The sequence below is a fragment of the Mobula hypostoma genome, chromosome 8, assembly GCF_963921235.1.
Source record: "Mobula hypostoma chromosome 8, sMobHyp1.1, whole genome shotgun sequence".
Lineage (NCBI taxonomy): Eukaryota > Metazoa > Chordata > Chondrichthyes > Myliobatiformes > Myliobatidae > Mobula > Mobula hypostoma.
In genome coordinates, this window is record NC_086104.1 from 106,269,763 (window position 1) to 106,277,294 (window position 7,532).

The 7,532-nt window shown below is 43.7% G+C and overlaps 1 protein-coding gene across 6 annotated transcripts in view; it reads right to left on the reverse strand.

The window, feature by feature from the left end:
- The window catches only part of dop1a (DOP1 leucine zipper like protein A), a 214,119-nt gene extending 208,432 nt beyond the window's left edge, over nt 1–5,687 (reverse strand). For 4 of the 6 annotated variants that reach the window (XM_063056554.1, XM_063056552.1, XM_063056553.1 and 1 more), the window contains exon 1: nt 5,555–5,687. The gene's annotated coding sequence lies outside the window, so the exon portion shown is untranslated. The remainder of the gene's footprint in view (nt 1–5,554) is intronic. The other 2 variants (XM_063056551.1, XM_063056550.1) reach the window with 2 other exon arrangements.
- Nucleotides 5,688–7,532: the final 1,845 nt, after the last annotated feature.

A 7,532-nucleotide genomic window follows, 5' to 3' on the forward strand; every position in this document is an offset into this window, starting at 1 on the left:
TATTAACTGTCTGTCTCTCTCTGCACAGATGTTGCCTAACCTGCTCTGCACCTCAGCGGCTGGAAGTATAAGACAAGGAAACACCACTGTACACGTTGTACAGGAAATTCTCACTGAGCCACGGCTGGTCACAGCAGCTAACCAGGTCACCGATCGTTCTCCATTTAAAGCTCTTATCAACAAGCAGTATTGCTTCACCACATACCTTCAATGAAAAATCGGATATCAGAAAAAGTACCGGAACAACATTGTACGAAAAGCAGAATGTAATGAACCACACTACCAGAATGAACTTATACCCTCCAAATTATATTTCTGATTAAAAAAAATCCAAAATATCTCTGATCAGGAGCACAGTTAAGACCTTTCTTTTCAGTGTGTCTTTTTTCCAGGGTAGGAATATCTAAAACCAAAAGACGTGTATTAAAGGTGAGAGGTAAAAGATCAAAAGGGATCTAAGGGACAACTTTTCAAGCAAAGGCTGGTGGGTACATGGGGGCAAGCTGTCAACAGTAAATGGTAGTGGCAGGTACAATGATAAGCTGTCAGGGGGCATGAAGTGTGTGAAGTTACCATTACTAGAGAGAAGGTTCTTGGGAAACTGAAAGGTCTGAAGGTAGATGAGTCACCTGGATCAGATGGTATATACCCCAGTGTTCTGAAAGAAGTGGCTGAAGAAATCATGGAAGCAATAGTAATGATCTTTGGTTGCACAGAACTGGAAAATTGCAAATGCCAGTCCACTCTTCAAGAAGGGAGGGAGGCAGAGGAAAGAAAACTATAGGCCAGTTAGTCTGACCTCAGTAGTTGGGAAGATGTTAGAGTCTATTATTAAGGGTGAGGTCTCAGGATACTTGGAGGCACATGATAAAATAAGCCGTAGTCAGCATGGTTTCCTCAAGGGAAAATCTTGCCCGATAGATCTATTGGAATTCTTTGAAAAAATAACAAGCAGGATTGACAAAGGAGAATCGACTGATGTTATGTGCTTGGATTTTCAGAAGGCCTTTGACAAGATGCCAAATGAGGTTGCTTAACAAGTTAAGAGCCCATAGTATTACAGGAAAGATTCTAACATGGATAAAGCAGTGGCTGGTTGGCATGAGGCAAAGAATGAGAATAAAAAAAGCCTTTTCTGGTTGGTTGCCAGTGGCAACTGGTGTTCCACAGGGGTCTGTGTTGGGACTGCTTCTTTTTATGTAATATGCCAATGACTTCGATGACAGAATTGATGGCTTTGTTGCAAAGTTTGCGGACGATACATAGATAGATGGAGGAGCAAGTAGTTTTGAGGAAGTAGAGAGGCTACAGGAGGACTTAGATAGATTAGCAGAATGAGCAAAGAAGTTGCAGATGGAATACAGTGTCGGGAAGTGTATGGTCATGCACTTTGGTAGAAAAAATGAAAGGGCTGACTATTTTCATAACAGAGTGAAAATTCAAAAAACTGGGGCACAAAATGATTTGACAGTGCTTATGCAGGATTCCCCAAAGGTTAATTTACAGGTTGAGTCAGTGGTGAGGAAGGCAAATGTGATGTTAGCATTCATTTCAAGAGGTCTGGAATATAAAAGCAAGGATGTAATGTTGAGCCTTTATAAAGCACTTGTGGAGTATTGTGAGCAGTTCTGGGCCCTTCATCTTAGGAAGGATGTGCTGAAACTGGAGAGGGTTCGAAGGAGATTCACGTAAGTTATTCCACAATTGAATGGCTTTTCATATGAACAGAGTTTTAATAGCTCTAGGCCTGTCATCAGTAGAATTCAGAAGAATGAGAGGTGACCAAATTGAAACGTATTGAATGGTGAAAGGCCTCGATAGAGTGGATGTAAGGACATTTCCTATGGTGGGAGAGTCCAAGACCAGAAGATACAGCCTCAGAATAAGGGGCGTCCTTTCAGAACAGAGATGAGGAGACATTTCTTTCGCCAGAGAGTGGTGAATCTGCGGAATTCGTAGCCACATGTGACTGTGGAAGCCAAGTCTTTATGTATATATAAGGCAGAGGTTGATAGATTCTTGATTGGTCAGGGCATGAAAGGATACAGGGAGAAGGCAGAAGACTGGTGCTGAAAGGAAAATTAGATCAGCCAGGATGAAATGGCGGAGCAGACTCAATGGGCCAAATGGCCTAATTCTGCTCCTACATCTTATGGCCTACAACATTTAAAAGACATTTGGACAAGTACATGGATATGAAATGTTTAGAGCAGGGGGTCCCAAAATGGGGTCCAGAGACCCTTTGGTTCAAAGTACACTTATGATCAAAGTATGTATACATTATACAACCTTGAGATTCGTCTCCTAACAAAGAAACCCAAAAGAACCCTTTAAAAAAAAGACTGTCAAACACTCAATGTGCAGAGAGGAAAAAAAAAATGATGCAAACAATAAATACAAGCAAATAGCATTCTGAACTGAAGTCAACAAAGACAGTCTGTCCACAGACCCTTAGTTCAGCAGGCAGCAGAGCAGTGAGTTGAAATGGTCCGTCCCTCACCCCCTGACCCTTTCAATGTAGCCCAGCACCTAAATCATCGTCCAAACATCGGGTTCGGTCACACCAATACGCTAATGGTAGGGGTGCATGGCATAAAAAAAGGTCGGGAACCCCCCATTTGAAAGGGATACGGCCCAAACACAGGCAAATGGGACTAGCTCAGACAGACATTCTAGTCAGCATGGAGGGTTGAAGCAAAGGGCTGCTTCTGTGCTGTATAACTGTGATTCTAAGTACAGTGGCTGCACAAAGTAACTGGAAGCTTGGCAACTCCCCAGTTTTTAAAATAATCTGGGTACATCAGGGTTGTTTCCAAAATACATCTGGAGGGTGAAATGACAGAATACAACGGAAAAGAGAAAGGAAAGCACAGGTGGTAATTTCAATGATCAGGCATTCTTCATCCCTTCAGCCAGGACTGTATGTACCCTGTAGTTTTGTTAACGTACAGCAGCACAGTGCATCTTGTTCCAAACAACCAAGCTGAGCATTCGTAACAGTAAAGACACTGGGTTCTGTGTTGCAAATTCACTGCAAATTTAGGACGTGTTGGACGTAGTATGTGATATTACCCTGCCTTCTGAGCACGCCTTCTTACTGCTGAAAGATTTCACTAAACGAGAAAATATAAAAATTACTGAAGAAAATAAAACTCATTTGACACATTCAGAACATCTGTAGTGCCGAACTGGCAGAGTTTTCCAAACTAATGGATGTTGCTTACCTCACACGGATCTCAGTCATTTATGTTAATTACTTTTTCAAGTTGTTACACCATATTATTATAAAAGTTACAGTGAACCAGCTAAGGGAATCACTACATTCACTTGCCCCAACATTGAAATGCACAACCAATGATCTCACTTTAAGGACTCTTTTTCGCATGTTCTCATTATTTATTACTATTTATTTATATTTGCATTTGCACAGTTTGCTGTCTTCTGCACTCTGGTTGATCCTTCATTGATCCTGTTAGTTACTATTCTATAGATTTGCTGAGTGTGCCCACAGGCTTGTATATGGTGATATCTACATACTTTGATAATAAATTTACGTTGAAGTTTGAAGTAGAAAGGGAATAAAAGAACAGGGGCCCCAGTGAGTGGAGTGTGGGAACAGGGGCCCTGGTGAATAGGAGTGTGGGAATATCACCTGATAAACATTTGGGGTTTCCAAAGAGTCAAATAGCATATTACTGGAGTTTTACTGCAACAGCCTCGCTGTTCACTCAAAACTTCTATAGTTGTACCATGGAGAGCATTCTGACAGGCTGTATCGCTGTCTGGTATGGAGTGGGGGGGGGGGGGGGGCTACTGCACAGGACCGAAAGAAGCTGCAGAAGGTTGTAAATCTAGTCAGCTCCATCTTGGGTACTAGCCTACAAAGAATCCAGGACATCTTCAAGGAGCGGTGTCTCAGAAAGGCAACATCTATTATTAAGGACCTCCAGCACCCAGGGCATGTCCTTTTCTCACTATTACCATCAGGTAGGAGGTACAGAAGCCTGAAGGCACACACTCAGCGATTCAGGAACAGCTTCTTCCCCTCTGCCATCCGATTCCTAAATGGACATTGAACCCTTGAAAATTACCTCACTTTTTTTTTTAAATATACAATTATTTCTGTTTTTTAAATCTATTCAATATGCGTAATTGATTTAGTTGTTTATTTATTATTGTTTTTATTTTTTTTTCTCTCTGCTATATTATGTATTGCATTGAACTGCTGCTGCTAAGTTAACAAATTTCATGTCACATGCCGGTGATAATAAGCCTGATTCTAATGTATATGACGAGCAATTTATTGACTTCTATAAGCAACTTCTAAAATATCTTTGAAACAAAATAACTCTCAAAACCAGTAGAATAAGGGACAAATGCTTTACCAACTTCGAAGTATCATCAGCTGTTAGCTTGCAGTGTCTATTGACTTTTAACACCTATATTGTGAATGACAATTAAATTTCTTACTTGTAAGATCAAACATACAGAGATTACCAAATGGTCATCACCAGAAACTGCTACTTAATTCTGTATAAAAAAAGCCACATTTCTGTTCAGACCTCAGAATAGTGCGGTGGTGACAGGGGTCATGCTGTTCTCCTTGCACACAAAATATGGTATAATTAAGAAATGAGTGGTTGTGTTCAGAGTCCAGTTAATCCGTGTCGTCAATGGGAAATCTACCCTGGCTATCTACCTTATTCCCTATAGGGAAAATATCCCCAGCCTATGCTGCTGCTGCAAGTAATGATAATGAACTTGATTTTGACCCTATCCAATCTCTCCTGATAATTCAAACCCTCCAGTCCAGGTAACATCCTTGTGAATCTTTTCTGCACCCTTAAAATGGGTGACACACAAACCTAACAAGAGAAAACACTGCCTCTGACTGCCAGGAATGAATGATACATTCTGATACTAATCACTCACCCATGCCACCAGGAAATGATAACATCTGAGCCTCTACTGACTCAACAGTGAAATTATGGTGGCACTCGAATAGGAGGTCAATCCAGGATCAGAAACTGAAACTGATCTAGCTCAAACAGAATGCTGAAGTGAAAGGAACTCATCAAAACAAAAACATAAAAAGAATGCGGGGGGGGGGGAGAGGAAATCACACAGATAATGAGCAAAAATGGAAACCAAATCCCATTTAATCTCTCTGAGGTACATATGAACATGTGCTTGTGAATTGTAAGTGTCAAAAAGAGAGCCTATAAGCAAAGGTTCATCTTCTTAACTGTCATACAGAGTCTTTCATAATTTGATTTTATTGATTTCAAGATACAGCAAAGAACAGGCCTTTCCGATCCATGAGCCACACCACCCAGCATTTACACCTAGCCTCATCAAAGGACAATTACCCTACTAACTGTGCGAGGAAACCCACGGGGTTCACAGAGAGAACGCACAAACTCCTTACAGACGGTGCTGGAACTGAACTCCAAACTCTGGGGTGACCAGAGCTGTAAAAATATTGCACTAACTGCTACGCCACCGTGGCATGCAGGAAGGAGGCAGAAGGTTTGACAAGAGATAAGGCACTTACCTACCACCACCAAGGCGCTGCCCGCTCACATATCATTGCCTAATCCCACCATCACAGAAACAATTGATGGCAGTCACATCTTGTCCACCATTTGATCAAACTGCCGGCTGTGAACAGGCTGGGCCAATCTAAAACCGTGGTGATTCAGGAGACTCTTCCCGCAGCCATACAAATCCAGCAGCAAATGACCCAGTCATAAACGTGTCACCGCAAACACCAGTAATCCAGTGACAATGACCCGGCGATAATCCAGTACACAGTGATACTTTAGTGGACAGGAATCCGTAATAATTCAGTAGACAATCTGGGACAATTCCAATATGTGTGATAATCCAACACACACTACGCTGCAATAATTCAATGGACAATCTGACCCTCATGCAAAGGTATCCAGTGGATAATCCGGCGGATGTGGCGGAACTGGCGATAGTACAGTGTAGAATACCAGAGATAATCCAGTCGATAGTACCTGGTGGTAATCTCGGAGACAGGTGTCCTGTGGTTAATCCCGAGGGCAGCGACCGTGCTTCTAATCAATGGACAGGTACCCTGAGGTCGATTCAGTGGACAGCTACTCCAGGGGACCGCTACTTTGTGGCTAATCCAGTGGACAGCTACTCCGTAATTAGGCTGACCGGGGGGCAGGTACCAGCGGCTGCTGGCTCCGGGTACCGGGAGATCCGACAGCCCTGGGCTCCCACACCACCGGCGACAACACAGCCTCACCCGGCGGGCGCGCCCCCTCCGTCCGCCCGCTGCCGCACGCTACCCAGGCAGCAGCGCGAGTTGTGCGCCGTTCCCCCGGTCCCGCTCCTGAATCGTCCCCGGAACACTCACACCGCACGCTTAGTTCCCACCGTGGCCTCTTCTGCCTCGGCGTCCTCCCGTTTGGTATCCAACTCTCTACCCCCCCCCCCGCCCCCCAGGACACAGGATCTAACATCGGGGGTGCCACTAGACCACTGTGCCAGCAATCAGTCCCACAATCCCACTTACATTCACTTTCACGTACCTACTCATCCCCCCCATTCTTCTGCTACCCAGGGGAGACAGACCATACAAAAGACTAGCACAGACCCCAGCCCTTCAGCGTCATGGTGTTCCAAACTACTTACAGTAGTAATTAAAAGCCTTCTGAACTAGTCCCAAAGCTCCCTACACGTTTTTTTAGAGATTGGTAACAGGCCTTTCTAGCCCAACGAGCTTGTGCTCCCCAATTACACCTATGTGACCAATTGACCTATGAACCCACAGGTCTTTAGAATGTGGGAGAAAACCAGAGCACCTGGTGGAAACCCAAGCAGTCACGGAGAGAACATACGGGCTCCTCACAGAGAGCAGTGGGAACTGAAGCCAGCATGCTGGCACTGTAATAGTGTTATGTTGACCATTTAGCCTTCTAAATGTTCAAATTCCTTGGCACTAAACAATGTTCAAATTCCTTCATTCTCGGCACATTCATATGACTATCTAAGAGCCTCAAAATCATCTGCATGGTACTTGCCTCCACTACCAGCCATTCTAGACATCTCCCACTCTCTGTCTAAACAACAACTTGCCCCTCATCTCTCCTTTAAGCTTAACCCTGCTCACTTTAAATGAATGTCCTCCGGTATTAGATATTTCGACTCTGGGAAAAAGATATCAGCTGTCTATCTATGCCCCTCATAATCTCATATAATTTCTTATAACCTTGTAACCAGTTCACTACATCAATTAACCAACCTACATGTCTTTGAATTGTGGGAGAAAATAGAGCACTGGGGAAAACACATGCTCACAGGAAGAACTGTCAGACGATGACCCCACACAGGATGGTCAAGATTGAACTCAGGGCACAGGATCTGTGCAGTAACAGAATGAATTGCTGCACAACTGTGCTGGGTAGCAGGACAGGGCACAATTTTCAAATCTGCGGGAGACACCAATTCGGAGGTGCGCTGAACTTGGAGAAGTTCAAGAGAAGCTGGTGGAATGG